This window comes from Halichoerus grypus, chromosome X, assembly GCF_964656455.1.
Source record: "Halichoerus grypus chromosome X, mHalGry1.hap1.1, whole genome shotgun sequence".
Taxonomy (NCBI): Eukaryota; Metazoa; Chordata; class Mammalia; order Carnivora; family Phocidae; genus Halichoerus; species Halichoerus grypus.
Genome location: NC_135727.1, coordinates 78704000 through 78719736, shown reverse-complemented (window position 1 = coordinate 78719736; position 15737 = coordinate 78704000).

The following is a 15737-nucleotide window of genomic DNA, read 5'->3' as shown; positions in this document are numbered from 1 at the left end:
GGCCTGGAAGGAAGGCTGCTGTCGACTCACCTCTTGTTTGAGGAGATTAGCACTGCTGCACCCTGTGGGCCTGGATGCCTAGTTACCAGGCTACTAACACCAAGAATCAATCCTATAGAGTGACTGCGCTTCAGTTAACATTGCCGTTCCTGAAGCAGGAGGAATTTGACACTGCTCGTGTACGAGACACCGGGGAAAGGGTCCCATACGTGAAATGGAGTGAGAAACAGGCCGGTGCGGAAGGCAGCTCTCAAGTCACCTCTGGTTTATGAGGCTAGTACCCTTGCCCCGGGGGTGCCTGCAGGCCTAAAGCCAACCACCTAACTCAAAGGAACAACTCTGTAGGGAATTTCTGCTTCGGCTAAAAGAGCCATGCCTCAGGGTGGACGCATTTTGCTGTGTGCATGCGTGAGCGCACTGCAGGTGAGCCCAAAACCATTTTCCTTGTGAGACCCAGGCCCCGGAAGAAGCCAGAACACGACTCCCCACTTGCTCCATGAAGCTAGAACTGCGGTCCCAATTTTGCTTGGAAGTCTAATAGATAGCTTTCTAACTCGGAGAAACAACACTGTAGAGAAACCGTGCTTTAGCTACTGTCGACCTCTCTGTGGGCGAAGCAGTTTAGGGTGTACTGTGGCTGAGAGCCTGGGGACGGTTTCCATTTCGTAATATCGGGGGAGAGAAAGGCCGGTACATAATGCAGCTCTGAACTCACTACATGGTTATGGGGAAAGTTCCGTTCCCCCGTGGGAGTGTGCAGGCTTAAACACAGCCACCTTACTCGACAGAAAAACTCGGTTGAGAGCCTGTGCTGCAGGTAAAACAGCTGCTCCTGAGTGTGGAAGCATTTTGTTGTGTGCGTGCGTGAGAGCACTGCAAGGGAGTCCAAAGCTTTTTGCGAGTGAGACTCAGGCCCCAGCGAAAGGCAGAACACCACTCCCCATGTGTTTCATCAAGCTAGCACGGCAGCCCCACTTTTGCATGGAAGTCTAATAGCTAGCGTTGTAACTCGAAGAAACAACAGTGTAGAGAAACGGTGCCTTAGCTACCGTCGACCTCTCTGTGGGCGAAGCAGTTTAGGGTAAACTGTGGCTGAGAGCCTGGGGACGGTTTCAATATCGTAATATCAGGGAGAGACAGGCCGGTACAGAAGGCAGCTCTCAACTCACATCATGGTTATGCGGATAGTACCGTTGCCCAGGGTGTGTGTGCCGGTTTAAACACAGCCACCTAATTCAAAGGAAAAATTCCCTTGAGAGCCTGTGCTGCAGGTAAAACAGCTGCTCCTGTGGGTGGAAGCATTTTGTTGTGTGTGTGCGTGAGAGCACGGCAAGGGAGTCCAAAGCTTTTTGCGAGTGAGACTCAGGCCCCAGCGAAAGGCAGAACACGACTCCCCATGTGTTTCATCAAGCTAGCACGGCAGCCCCACTTTTGCATGGAAGGCTAATAGCTAGCGTTCTAACTCGAAGAAACGACACTGCAGAGAAACCGTGCTTTAGCTACCGTCGACCTCTCTGTGGGGGAAGCAGTTTAAGGTGTACAGTGGGTGAGAGCCTGGGGACGGTTTCCATTTCGTAATATCGGGGGAGAGACAGGCCGGTACAGAAGGCAGCTCTCAACTCACTACATGGTTATGGGGCTAGTTCCGTTGCCCATGTTGTGTGTGCAGGCTTAAACACAGCCACCTAACTCGAAGGAAAAACTCGGTAGAGAGCCTGTGCTGCAGGTAAAACAGCTGCTCCTGAGTGTGGAGGCATTTTGTTGTGTGCGTGCGTGAGAGCACTGCAAGGGAGTCCAAAGCTTTTTGCGAGTGAGACTCAGGCCCCAGCGAAAGGCAGAACACGACTCCCCATGTGTTTCATCACGCTAGCACGGCAGCCGCACTTTTACATGGAAGTCTAATAGCTAGCGTTCTAACTGGAAGAAAACACTGTAGAGAGACCGTGCTTTAGCTACCGTCGACCTCTAGACGGAGGAAGCATTCCACGGAGTACCGTGGCTGAGAGCCTGGGGAACGGGTTCCATACGTGAAAACAAGGGAGAAATAGGTCCTGGCAGAAGGCACCTCTGGACTCAGCTCTTGCTACCTGAAGCTAACACTACTGCTCCATGTGTGCTTGGAATGCTATGTGCTCGACACTGACTGGGAATAAACAAGCCTGTAAAGAATCCCAGCTGCAGCTCATTCGCCTACCAGGCTACTAACACCAAGAATCAATGCTGTAGCGTTACTGCGCTTTAGCTAACATTGCCGTTCCTGAAGCCGCAGGAGTTGTATAGTGCTCGTGTATGAGAGACCGGGGAAAGGGTCCCATACGTGAAATGGAGTGAGAAACAGGCCGGTGCGGAAGGCAGCTCTCAACTCACCTCTTGTTTATGAGGCTAGGACCCTTGCCCCGGGTGTGCCTGCAGGCCATAAGCCAACCACCTAACTCAAAGGAACAACTCTGTAGGGAATTCCTGCTTCGCCTAAAATAGCCATGCCTCAGGGTGGATGCATTGTGTGGTGTGCATGCGTGAGTGGACAGCAAGTGAGTCCAAAACCATTTTCCCTGTGAGACCCAGGCCCCGGAAGAAGCCAGAACACGACTCCCCACTTGCTCCATGAAACTAGTACTGCGGCCCCACTTTTGAATTGAAGTCTAATGGCTAGCTTTCTAACTCGAAGAAACAACACTGTAGAGAAACCGTGCTTTAGCTACCGTCGACCTCTCTGTGGGCGAAGAAGTTTAGGGTGTACTGTGGCTGAGAGCCTGGGGACGGTTTCCATATCGTAATATCGGGGGAGAGACAGGCCGGTACAGAAGGCAGCTCTCAACTCACATCATGGTTATGGGGCTAGTACCGTTGCCCAGGCTGTGTGTGCCAGCTTAAACACAGCCACCTAACTCGAAGGAAAAACTCGGTTGAGAGCCTGTGCTGCAGGTAAAACAGCTGCTCCTGAGGGTGACAGCATTTTGTTGTGTGCGTGCGTGAGAGCACTGCAAGGGAGTCCAAAGCTTTTTGCGAGTGAGACTCAGGCCCCAGCGAAAGGCAGAACACGACTCCCCATGTGTTTCAACACGCTAGCACGGCAGCCCCACTTTTGCATGGAAGTCTAATAGCTAGCGTTCTAACTCGAAGAAACAACACTGTAGAGAAACGGTGCCTTAGCTACCGTCGACCTCTCTGTGGGCGAAGCACTTTAGGGTAAACTGTGGCTGAGAGCCTGGGGACGGTTTCAATATCGTAATATCAGAGAGAGACAGGCCGGTACAGAAGGCAGCTCTCAACTCACATCATGGTTATGCGGATAGTACCATTGCCCAGGGTGTGTGTGCCGGCTTAAACACAGCCACCTAATTCAAAGGAAAAACTCCCTTGAGAGCCTGTGCTGCAGGTAAAACAGCTGCTCCTGTGGGTGGAAGCATTTTGTTGTGTGCGTGCGGGAGAGCACGGCAAGGGAGTCCAAAGCTTTTTGCGAGTGACACTGAGGCCCGAGCGAAAGGCAGAACACGTCTCCCCATGTGATTCATCAAACTAGCACGGCAGCCCCACTTTGGCATGGAAGGCCAATAGCTAGCGTTCTAACTCGAAGAAACAACACTGTAGAGAAACCGTGCTTTAGCTACCGTCGACCTCTCTGTGGGCGAAGAAGTTTAGGGTGTACTGTGGCTGAGAGCCTGGGGACGGTTTCAATATCGTAATATCGGGGGAGAGACAGGCCAGTACAGAAGGCAGCTCTCAACTCACATCATCGTTATGGGGCTAGTACCGTTGCCCTGGGTGTGTGTGCAGGCTTAAAGACAGCCACCTAACTCAAAGGAAAAACACGGTAGAGAATCCGTGCTTCAGCTAAAACAGCCGCTCCTGAGGGTGGAAGCATTTGGTTGTGTGCGTGCGTGAGAGGACTGCAAGGGAGTCCAAAGTTTCTGCGAGTGAGACTCAGGCCCCAGCAAAAGGCAGAACACGACTCCCCGTGTGTTTCCTTTAGCTAGCACTGCGGCCCTACTTTTGCATGGAAGTCTAATCGCTAGCGTTCTTCCTGGAAGAAACAACACGGTAGAGAAACCGTGCTTTAGCTACCATCCACCTCTCTGAGGGAGGAAGCACTTTCCAGGCTACCGTGGGTGAGAGCCTGAGGAACGGGTTCCTTACGTGAAACCGAGGGAGAAGGAGTCCGGGCCAGAAGGCTCCTCTCGACTCAGCTCTTGTTACCTGAAGCTAACACTTCGGCTCCATGTGTGCATAGGAATGCTAAGGGCTCCGCACTGATTTGGCAGAAAGAAGCCGGTCAAGAACCCCAGCTTCAGCTCATTCGCCTCTCCACAGGGTGGCAGCATTTTCAAGTCTGCTCGAGTGCAAACCTGGGGAAGGAGTCCCAGCAGAATTCGGAGGGAGAAATAAGCATGGGCAGAAGACACCTATCGACTCAACTCTTGTTTCGGGAAACTAGATCGGCTCTCCCGTGTGTGCGTGGAGTCCTCAGTGCCATCCACGTAACGCAAAGGAACAAAACTGTAGAGAACCCGTGCCTCAGCAAAGATCGCCCTTCCTGAGCGGGAACTTCATGTATTGTGTGTTTTTGTGAAAGCATGAGAAATGGAACCTACACGTAACTCGGAGTGAGAAGCAGGCCTGGAAGGAAGGCTGCTGTCGACTCACCTCTTGTTTGAGGAGATTAGCACTGCTGCACCCTGTGTGCCTGGATGCCTAGTTACCAGGCTACTAACACCAAGAATCAATCCTATAGAGTGACTGCGCTTCAGTTAACATTGCCGTTCCTGAAGCAGGAGGAATTTGACACTGCTCGTGTACGAGACACCGGGGAAAGGGTCCCATACGTGAAATGGAGTGAGAAACAGGCCGGTGCGGAAGGCAGCTCTCAAGTCACCTCTGGTTTATGAGGCTAGTACCCTTGCCCCGGGGGTGCCTGCAGGCCTAAAGCCAACCACCTAACTCAAAGGAACAACTCTGTAGGGAATTTCTGCTTCGGCTAAAAGAGCCATGCCTCAGGGTGGACGCATTTTGCTGTGTGCATGCGTGAGCGCACTGCAGGTGAGCCCAAAACCATTTTCCTTGTGAGACCCAGGCCCCGGAAGAAGCCAGAACACGACTCCCCACTTGCTCCATGAAGCTAGAACTGCGGTCCCAATTTTGCTTGGAAGTCTAATAGATAGCTTTCTAACTCGGAGAAACAACACTGTAGCGAAACCGTGCTTTAGCTACTGTCGACCTCTCTGTGGGCGAAGCAGTTTAGGGTGTACTGTGGCTGAGAGCCTGGGGACGGTTTCCATTTCGTAATATCGGGGGAGAGAAAGGCCGGTACATAATGCAGCTCTGAACTCACTACATGGTTATGGGGAAAGTTCCGTTCCCCCGTGGGAGTGTGCAGGCTTAAACACAGCCACCTTACTCGACAGAAAAACTCGGTTGAGAGCCTGTGCTGCAGATAAAACAGCTGCTCCTGAGTGTGGAAGCATTTTGTTGTGTGCGTGCGTGAGAGCACTGCAAGGGAGTCCAAAGCTTTTTGCGAGTGAGACTCAGGCCCCAGCGAAAGGCAGAACACCACTCCCCATGTGTTTCATCAAGCTAGCACGACAGCCCCACTTTTGCATGGAAGTCTAATAGCTAGCGTTGTAACTCGAAGAAACAACAGTGTAGAGAAACGGTGCCTTAGCTACCGTCGACCTCTCTGTGGGCGAAGCAGTTTAGGGTAAACTGTGGCTGAGAGCCTGGGGACGGTTTCAATATCGTAATATCAGGGAGAGACAGGCCGGTACAGAAGGCAGCTCTCAACTCACATCATGGTTATGCGGATAGTACCGTTGCCCAGGGTGTGTGTGCCGGTTTAAACACAGCCACCTAATTCAAAGGAAAAACTCCCTTGAGAGCCTGTGCTGCAGGTAAAACAGCTGCTCCTGTGGGTGGAAGCATTTTGTTGTGTGCGTGCGTGAGAGCACGGCAAGGGAGTCCAAAGCTTTTTGCGAGTGACACTCAGGCCCGAGCGAAAGGCAGAACACGTCTCCCCATGTGATTCATCAAACTAGCACGGCAGCCCCACTTTGGCATGGAAGGCCAATAGCTAGCGTTCTAACTCGCAGAAACAACACTGTAGAGAAACCGTGCTTTAGCTACCGTCGACCTCTCTGTGGGTGAAGTAGTTGAGGGTGTACTGTGGCTGAGAGCCTGGGGACGGTTTCCATTTCGTAATATCGGGGGAGAGACAGGCCGGTACAGAAGGCACCTCTCAACTCACTACATGGTTATGGGGCTAGTTCCGTTGCCCAGGGTGTGTTTGCTGGCTTAAAGAGCCACCTAACTCAAAGGAAAAACACGGTAGAGAATCCGTGCTTCAGCTAAAACAGCCGCTCCTGAGGGTGGAAGCATTGGGTTGTGTGCGTCCGTGAGAGCACTGCAAGGGAGTCCAAAGCTTTTTGCGAGTGAGACTCAGGCCCCAGCGAAAGGCAGAACACCACTCCCCATGTGTTTCATCAAGCTAGCACGGCAGCCTCACTTTTGCATGGAAGTCCAATAGCTAGCGTTCTAACTCGAAGAAACAACACTGGAGAGAAACGGTGCCTTAGCTACCGTCGACCTCTCTGTGGGCGAAGCACTTTAGGGTAAACTGTGGCTGAGAGCCTGGGGACGGTTTCAATATCGTAATATCAGGGAGAGACAGGCCGGTACAGAAGGCAGCTCTCAACTCACATCATGGTTATGCGGATAGTACCGTTGCCCAGGGTGTGTGTGCCGGTTTAAACACAGCCACCTAATTCAAAGGAAAAACTCCCTTGAGAGCCTGTGCTGCAGGTAAAACAGCTGCTCCTGTGGGTGGAAGCATTTTGTTGTGTGCGTGCGTGAGAGCACTGCAAGGGAGTCCAAAGCTTTTTGCGAGTGAGACTCAGGCCGCAGCGAAAGGCAGAACACGACTCCCCATGTGTTTCATCAAGCTAGCACGGCAGCCCCACTTTTGCATGGAAGGCTAATAGTTAGGTTCTAACTCGAAGAAACAACACTGTAGAGAAACCGTGCTTTAGCTACCGTCGACCTCTCTGTGGGCGAAGAAGTTTAGGGTGTACTGTGGCTGAGAGCCTGGGGACGGTTTCAATATCGTAATATCGGGGGAGAGACAGGCCAGTACAGAAGGCAGCTCTCAACTCACATCATCGTTATGGGGCTAGTACCGTTGCCCTGGGTGTGTGTGCAGGCTTAAAGACAGCCACCTAACTCAAAGGAAAAACACGGTAGAGAATCCGTGCTTCAGCTAAAACAGCCGCTCCTGAGGGTGGAAGCATTTGGTTGTGTGCGTGCGTGAGAGGACTGCAAGGGAGTCCAAAGTTTCTGCGAGTGAGACTCAGGCCCCAGCAAAAGGCAGAACACGACTCCCCGTGTGTTTCCTTTAGCTAGCACTGCGGCCCTACTTTTGCATGGAAGTCTAATCGTTAGCGTTCTTCCTGGAAGAAACAACACGGTAGAGAAACCGTGCTTTAGCTACCATCCACCTCTCTGAGGGAGGAAGCACTTTCCAGGCTACCGTGGGTGAGAGCCTGAGGAACGGGTTCCTTACGTGAAACCGAGGGAGAAGGAGTCCGGGCCAGAAGGCTCCTCTCGACTCAGCTCTTGTTACCTGAAGCTAACACTTCGGCTCCATGTGTGCATAGGAATGCTAAGGGCTCCGCACTGATTTGGCAGAAAGAAGCCGGTCAAGAACCCCAGCTTCAGCTCATTCGCCTCTCCACAGGGTGGCAGCATTTTCAAGTCTGCTCGAGTGCAAACCTGGGGAAGGAGTCCCAGCAGAATTCGGAGGGAGAAATAAGCATGGGCAGAAGACACCTATCGACTCAACTCTTGTTTCGGGAAACTAGATCGGCTCTCCCGTGTGTGCGTGGAGTCCTCAGTGCCATCCACGTAACGCAAAGGAACAAAACTGTAGAGAACCCGTGCCTCAGCAAAGATCGCCCTTCCTGAGCGGGAACTTCATGTATTGTGTGTTTTTGTGAAAGCATGAGAAATGGAACCTACACGTAACCCGGAGTGAGAAGCAGGCCTGGAAGGAAGGCTGCTGTCGACTCACCTCTTGTTTGAGGAGATTAGCACTGCTGCACCCTGTGTGCCTGGATGCCTAGTTACCAGGCTACTAACACCAAGAATCAATCCTATAGAGTGACTGCGCTTCAGTTAACATTGCCGTTCCTGAAGCAGGAGGAATTTGACACTGCTCGTGTACGAGACACCGGGGAAAGGGTCCCATACGTGAAATGGAGTGAGAAACAGGCCGGTGCGGAAGGCAGCTCTCAAGTCACCTCTGGTTTATGAGGCTAGTACCCTTGCCCCGGGGGTGCCTGCAGGCCTAAAGCCAACCACCTAACTCAAAGGAACAACTCTGTAGGGAATTTCTGCTTCGGCTAAAAGAGCCATGCCTCAGGGTGGACGCATTTTGCTGTGTGCATGCGTGAGCGCACTGCAGGTGAGCCCAAAACCATTTTCCTTGTGAGACCCAGGCCCCGGAAGAAGCCAGAACACGACTCCCCACTTGCTCCATGAAGCTAGAACTGCGGTCCCAATTTTGCTTGGAAGTCTAATAGATAGCTTTCTAACTCGGAGAAACAACACTGTAGAGAAACCGTGCTTTAGCTACTGTCGACCTCTCTGTGGGCGAAGCAGTTTAGGGTGTACTGTGGCTGAGAGCCTGGGGACGGTTTCCATTTCGTAATATCGGGGGAGAGAAAGGCCGGTACATAATGCAGCTCTGAACTCACTACATGGTTATGGGGAAAGTTCCGTTCCCCCGTGGGAGTGTGCAGGCTTAAACACAGCCACCTTACTCGACGGAAAAACTCGGTTGAGAGCCTGTGCTGCAGGTAAAACAGCTGCTCCTGAGTGTGGAAGCATTTTGTTGTGTGCGTGCGTGAGAGCACTGCAAGGGAGTCCAAAGCTTTTTGCGAGTGAGACTCAGGCCCCAGCGAAAGGCAGAACACCACTCCCCATGTGTTTCATCAAGCTAGCACGGCAGCCCCACTTTTGCATGGAAGTCTAATAGCTAGCATTGTAACTCGAAGAAACAACAGTGTAGAGAAACGGTGCCTTAGCTACCGTCGACCTCTCTGTGGGCGAAGCAGTTTAGGGTAAACTGTGGCTGAGAGCCTGGGGACGGTTTCAATATCGTAATATCAGGGAGAGACAGGCCGGTACAGAAGGCAGCTCTCAACTCACATCATGGTTATGCGGATAGTACCGTTGCCCAGGGTGTGTGTGCCGGTTTAAACACAGCCACCTAATTCAAAGGAAAAACTCCCTTGAGAGCCTGTGCTGCAGGTAAAACAGCTGCTCCTGTGGGTGGAAGCATTTTGTTGTGTGTGTGCGTGAGAGCACGGCAACGGAGTCCAAAGCTTTTTGCGAGTGAGACTCAGGCCCCAGCGAAAGGCAGAACACGACTCCCCATGTGTTTCATCAAGCTAGCACGGCAGCCCCACTTTTGCATGGAAGGCTAATAGCTAGCGTTCTAACTCGAAGAAACGACACTGTAGAGAAACCGTGCTTTAGCTACCGTCGACTTCTCTGTGGGCGAAGCAGTTTAGGGTGTACTGTGGGTGAGAGCCTGGGGACGGTTTCAATATCGTAATATCGGGGGAGAGACAGGCCAGTACAGAAGGCAGCTCTCAACTCACATCATGGTTATGGGGCTAGTACCGTTGCCCTGGGTGTGTGTGCAGGCTTAAAGACAGCCACCTAACTCAAAGGAAAAACACGGTAGAGAATCCGTGCTTCAGCTAAAACAGCCGCTCCTGAGGGTGGAAGCATTTGGTTGTGTGCGTGCGTGAGAGGACTGCAAGGGAGTCCAAAGTTTCTGCGAGTGAGACTCAGGCCCCAGCAAAAGGCAGAACACGACTCCCCGTGTGTTTCCTTTAGCTAGCACTGCGGCCCTACTTTTGCATGGAAGTCTAATCGCTAGCGTTCTTCCTGGAAGAAACAACACGGTAGAGAAACCGTGCTTTAGCTACCATCCACCTCTCTGAGGGAGGAAGCACTTTCCAGGCTACCGTGGGTGAGAGCCTGAGGAACGGGTTCCTTACGTGAAACCGAGGGAGAAGGAGTCCGGGCCAGAAGGCTCCTCTCGACTCAGCTCTTGTTACCTGAAGCTAACACTTCGGCTCCATGTGTGCATAGGAATGCTAAGGGCTCCGCACTGATTTGGCAGAAAGAAGCCGGTCAAGAACCCCAGCTTCAGCTCATTCGCCTCTCCACAGGGTGGCAGCATTTTCAAGTCTGCTCGAGTGCAAACCTGGGGAAGGAGTCCCAGCAGAATTCGGAGGGAGAAATAAGCATGGGCAGAAGACACCTATCGACTCAACTCTTGTTTCGGGAAACTAGATCGGCTCTCCCGTGTGTGCGTGGAGTCCTCAGTGCCATCCACGTAACGCAAAGGAACAAAACTGTAGAGAACCCGTGCCTCAGCAAAGATCGCCCTTCCTGAGCGGGAACTTCATGTATTGTGTGTTTTTGTGAAAGCATGAGAAATGGAACCTACACGTAACCCGGAGTGAGAAGCAGGCCTGGAAGGAAGGCTGCTGTCGACTCACCTCTTGTTTGAGGAGATTAGCACTGCTGCACCCTGTGTGCCTGGATGCCTAGTTACCAGGCTACTAACACCAAGAATCAATCCTATAGAGTGACTGCGCTTCAGTTAACATTGCCGTTCCTGAAGCAGGAGGAATTTGACACTGCTCGTGTACGAGACACCGGGGAAAGGGTCCCATACGTGAAATGGAGTGAGAAACAGGCCGGTGCGGAAGGCAGCTCTCAAGTCACCTCTGGTTTATGAGGCTAGTACCCTTGCCCCGGGGGTGCCTGCAGGCCTAAAGCCAACCACCTAACTCAAAGGAACAACTCTGTAGGGAATTTCTGCTTCGGCTAAAAGAGCCATGCCTCAGGGTGGACGCATTTTGCTGTGTGCATGCGTGAGCGCACTGCAGGTGAGCCCAAAACCATTTTCCTTGTGAGACCCAGGCCCCGGAAGAAGCCAGAACACGACTCCCCACTTGCTCCATGAAGCTAGAACTGCGGTCCCAATTTTGCTTGGAAGTCTAATAGATAGCTTTCTAACTCGGAGAAACAACACTGTAGAGAAACCGTGCTTTAGCTACTGTCGACCTCTCTGTGGGCGAAGCAGTTTAGGGTGTACTGTGGCTGAGAGCCTGGGGACGGTTTCCATTTCGTAATATCGGGGGAGAGAAAGGCCGGTACATAATGCAGCTCTGAACTCACTACATGGTTATGGGGAAAGTTCCGTTCCCCCGTGGGAGTGTGCAGGCTTAAACACAGCCACCTTACTCGACGGAAAAACTCGGTTGAGAGCCTGTGCTGCAGGTAAAACAGCTGCTCCTGAGTGTGGAAGCATTTTGTTGTGTGCGTGCGTGAGAGCACTGCAAGGGAGTCCAAAGCTTTTTGCGAGTGAGACTCAAGCCCCAGCGAAAGGCAGAACACCACTCCCCATGTGTTTCATCAAGCTAGCACGGCAGCCCCACTTTTGCATGGAAGTCTAATAGCTAGCGTTGTAACTCGAAGAAACAACAGTGTAGAGAAACGGTGCCTTAGCTACCGTCGACCTCTCTGTGGGCGAAGCACTTTAGGGTAAACTGTGGCTGAGAGCCTGGGGACGGTTTCAATATCGTAATATCAGGGAGAGACAGGCCGGTACAGAAGGCAGCTCTCAACTCACATCATGGTTATGCGGATAGTACCGTTGCCCAGGGTGTGTGTGCCGGTTTAAACACAGCCACCTAATTCAAAGGAAAAACTCCCTTGAGAGCCTGTGCTGCAGGTAAAACAGCTGCTCCTGTGGGTGGAAGCATTTTGTTGTGTGTGTGCGTGAGAGCACGGCAACGGAGTCCAAAGCTTTTTGCGAGTGAGACTCAGGCCCCAGCGAAAGGCAGAACACGACTCCCCATGTGTTTCATCAAGCTAGCACGGCAGCCCCACTTTTGCATGGAAGGCTAATAGCTAGCGTTCTAACTCGAAGAAACGACACTGTAGAGAAACCGTGCTTTAGCTACCGTCGACTTCTCTGTGGGCGAAGCAGTTTAGGGTGTACTGTGGGTGAGAGCCTGGGGACGGTTTCAATATCGTAATATCGGGGGAGAGACAGGCCAGTACAGAAGGCAGCTCTCAACTCACATCATGGTTATGGGGCTAGTACCGTTGCCCTGGGTGTGTGTGCAGGCTTAAAGACAGCCACCTAACTCAAAGGAAAAACACGGTAGAGAATCCGTGCTTCAGCTAAAACAGCCGCTCCTGAGGGTGGAAGCATTTGGTTGTGTGCGTGCGTGAGAGGACTGCAAGGGAGTCCAAAGTTTCTGCGAGTGAGACTCAGGCCCCAGCAAAAGGCAGAACACGACTCCCCGTGTGTTTCCTTTAGCTAGCACTGCGGCCCTACTTTTGCATGGAAGTCTAATCGCTAGCGTTCTTCCTGGAAGAAACAACACGGTAGAGAAACCGTGCTTTAGCTACCATCCACCTCTCTGAGGGAGGAAGCACTTTCCAGGCTACCGTGGGTGAGAGCCTGAGGAACGGGTTCCTTACGTGAAACCGAGGGAGAAGGAGTCCGGGCCAGAAGGCTCCTCTCGACTCAGCTCTTGTTACCTGAAGCTAACACTTCGGCTCCATGTGTGCATAGGAATGCTAAGGGCTCCGCACTGATTTGGCAGAAAGAAGCCGGTCAAGAACCCCAGCTTCAGCTCATTCGCCTCTCCACAGGGTGGCAGCATTTTCAAGTCTGCTCGAGTGCAAACCTGGGGAAGGAGTCCCAGCAGAATTCGGAGGGAGAAATAAGCATGGGCAGAAGACACCTATCGACTCAACTCTTGTTTCGGGAAACTAGATCGGCTCTCCCGTGTGTGCGTGGAGTCCTCAGTGCCATCCACGTAACGCAAAGGAACAAAACTGTAGAGAACCCGTGCCTCAGCAAAGATCGCCCTTCCTGAGCGGGAACTTCATGTATTGTGTGTTTTTGTGAAAGCATGAGAAATGGAACCTACACGTAACCCGGAGTGAGAAGCAGGCCTGGAAGGAAGGCTGCTGTCGACTCACCTCTTGTTTGAGGAGATTAGCACTGCTGCACCCTGTGTGCCTGGATGCCTAGTTACCAGGCTACTAACACCAAGAATCAATCCTATAGAGTGACTGCGCTTCAGTTAACATTGCCGTTCCTGAAGCAGGAGGAATTTGACACTGCTCGTGTACGAGACACCGGGGAAAGGGTCCCATACGTGAAATGGAGTGAGAAACAGGCCGGTGCGGAAGGCAGCTCTCAAGTCACCTCTGGTTTATGAGGCTAGTACCCTTGCCCCGGGGGTGCCTGCAGGCCTAAAGCCAACCACCTAACTCAAAGGAACAACTCTGTAGGGAATTTCTGCTTCGGCTAAAAGAGCCATGCCTCAGGGTGGACGCATTTTGCTGTGTGCATGCGTGAGCGCACTGCAGGTGAGCCCAAAACCATTTTCCTTGTGAGACCCAGGCCCCGGAAGAAGCCAGAACACGACTCCCCACTTGCTCCATGAAGCTAGAACTGCGGTCCCAATTTTGCTTGGAAGTCTAATAGATAGCTTTCTAACTCGGAGAAACAACACTGTAGAGAAACCGTGCTTTAGCTACTGTCGACCTCTCTGTGGGCGAAGCAGTTTAGGGTGTACTGTGGCTGAGAGCCTGGGGACGGTTTCCATTTCGTAATATCGGGGGAGAGAAAGGCCGGTACATAATGCAGCTCTGAACTCACTACATGGTTATGGGGAAAGTTCCGTTCCCCCGTGGGAGTGTGCAGGCTTAAACACAGCCACCTTACTCGACGGAAAAACTCGGTTGAGAGCCTGTGCTGCAGGTAAAACAGCTGCTCCTGAGTGTGGAAGCATTTTGTTGTGTGCGTGCGTGAGAGCACTGCAAGGGAGTCCAAAGCTTTTTGCGAGTGAGACTCAGGCCCCAGCGAAAGGCAGAACACCACTCCCCATGTGTTTCATCAAGCTAGCACGGCAGCCCCACTTTTGCATGGAAGTCTAATAGCTAGCGTTGTAACTCGAAGAAACAACAGTGTAGAGAAACGGTGCCTTAGCTACCGTCGACCTCTCTGTGGGCGAAGCACTTTAGGGTAAACTGTGGCTGAGAGCCTGGGGACGGTTTCAATATCGTAATATCAGGGAGAGACAGGCCGGTACAGAAGGCAGCTCTCAACTCACATCATGGTTATGCGGATAGTACCGTTGCCCAGGGTGTGTGTGCCGGTTTAAACACAGCCACCTAATTCAAAGGAAAAACTCCCTTGAGAGCCTGTGCTGCAGGTAAAACAGCTGCTCCTGTGGGTGGAAGCATTTTGTTGTGTGTGTGCGTGAGAGCACGGCAACGGAGTCCAAAGCTTTTTGCGAGTGAGACTCAGGCCGCAGCGAAAGGCAGAACACGACTCCCCATGTGTTTCATCAAGCTAGCACGGCAGCCCCACTTTTGCATGGAAGGCTAATAGCTAGCGTTCTAACTCGAAGAAACGACACTGTAGAGAAACCGTGCTTTAGCTACCGTCGACTTCTCTGTGGGCGAAGCAGTTTAGGGTGTACTGTGGGTGAGAGCCTGGGGACGGTTTCAATATCGTAATATCGGGGGAGAGACAGGCCAGTACAGAAGGCAGCTCTCAACTCACATCATGGTTATGGGGCTAGTACCGTTGCCCTGGGTGTGTGTGCAGGCTTAAAGACAGCCACCTAACTCAAAGGAAAAACACGGTAGAGAATCCGTGCTTCAGCTAAAACAGCCGCTCCTGAGGGTGGAAGCATTTGGTTGTGTGCGTGCGTGAGAGGACTGCAAGGGAGTCCAAAGTTTCTGCGAGTGAGACTCAGGCCCCAGCAAAAGGCAGAACACGACTCCCCGTGTGTTTCCTTTAGCTAGCACTGCGGCCCTACTTTTGCATGGAAGTCTAATCGCTAGCGTTCTTCCTGGAAGAAACAACACGGTAGAGAAACCGTGCTTTAGCTACCATCCACCTCTCTGAGGGAGGAAGCACTTTCCAGGCTACCGTGGGTGAGAGCCTGAGGAACGGGTTCCTTACGTGAAACCGAGGGAGAAGGAGTCCGGGCCAGAAGGCTCCTCTCGACTCAGCTCTTGTTACCTGAAGCTAACACTTCGGCTCCATGTGTGCATAGGAATGCTAAGGGCTCCGCACTGATTTGGCAGAAAGAAGCCGGTCAAGAACCCCAGCTTCAGCTCATTCGCCTCTCCACAGGGTGGCAGCATTTTCAAGTCTGCTCGAGTGCAAACCTGGGGAAGGAGTCCCAGCAGAATTCGGAGGGAGAAATAAGCATGGGCAGAAGACACCTATCGACTCAACTCTTGTTTCGGGAAACTAGATCGGCTCTCCCGTGTGTGCGTGGAGTCCTCAGTGCCATCCACGTAACGCAAAGGAACAAAACTGTAGAGAACCCGTGCCTCAGCAAAGATCGCCCTTCCTGAGCGGGAACTTCATGTATTGTGTGTTTTTGTGAAAGCATGAGAAATGGAACCTACACGTAACCCGGAGTGAGAAGCAGGCCTGGAAGGAAGGCTGCTGTCGACTCACCTCTTGTTTGAGGAGATTAGCACTGCTGCACCCTGTGTGCCTGGATGCCTAGTTACCAGGCTACTAACACCAAGAATCAATCCTATAGAGTGACTGCGCTTCAGTTAACATTGCCGTTCCTGAAGCAGGAGGAATTTGACACTGCTCGTGTACGAGACACCGG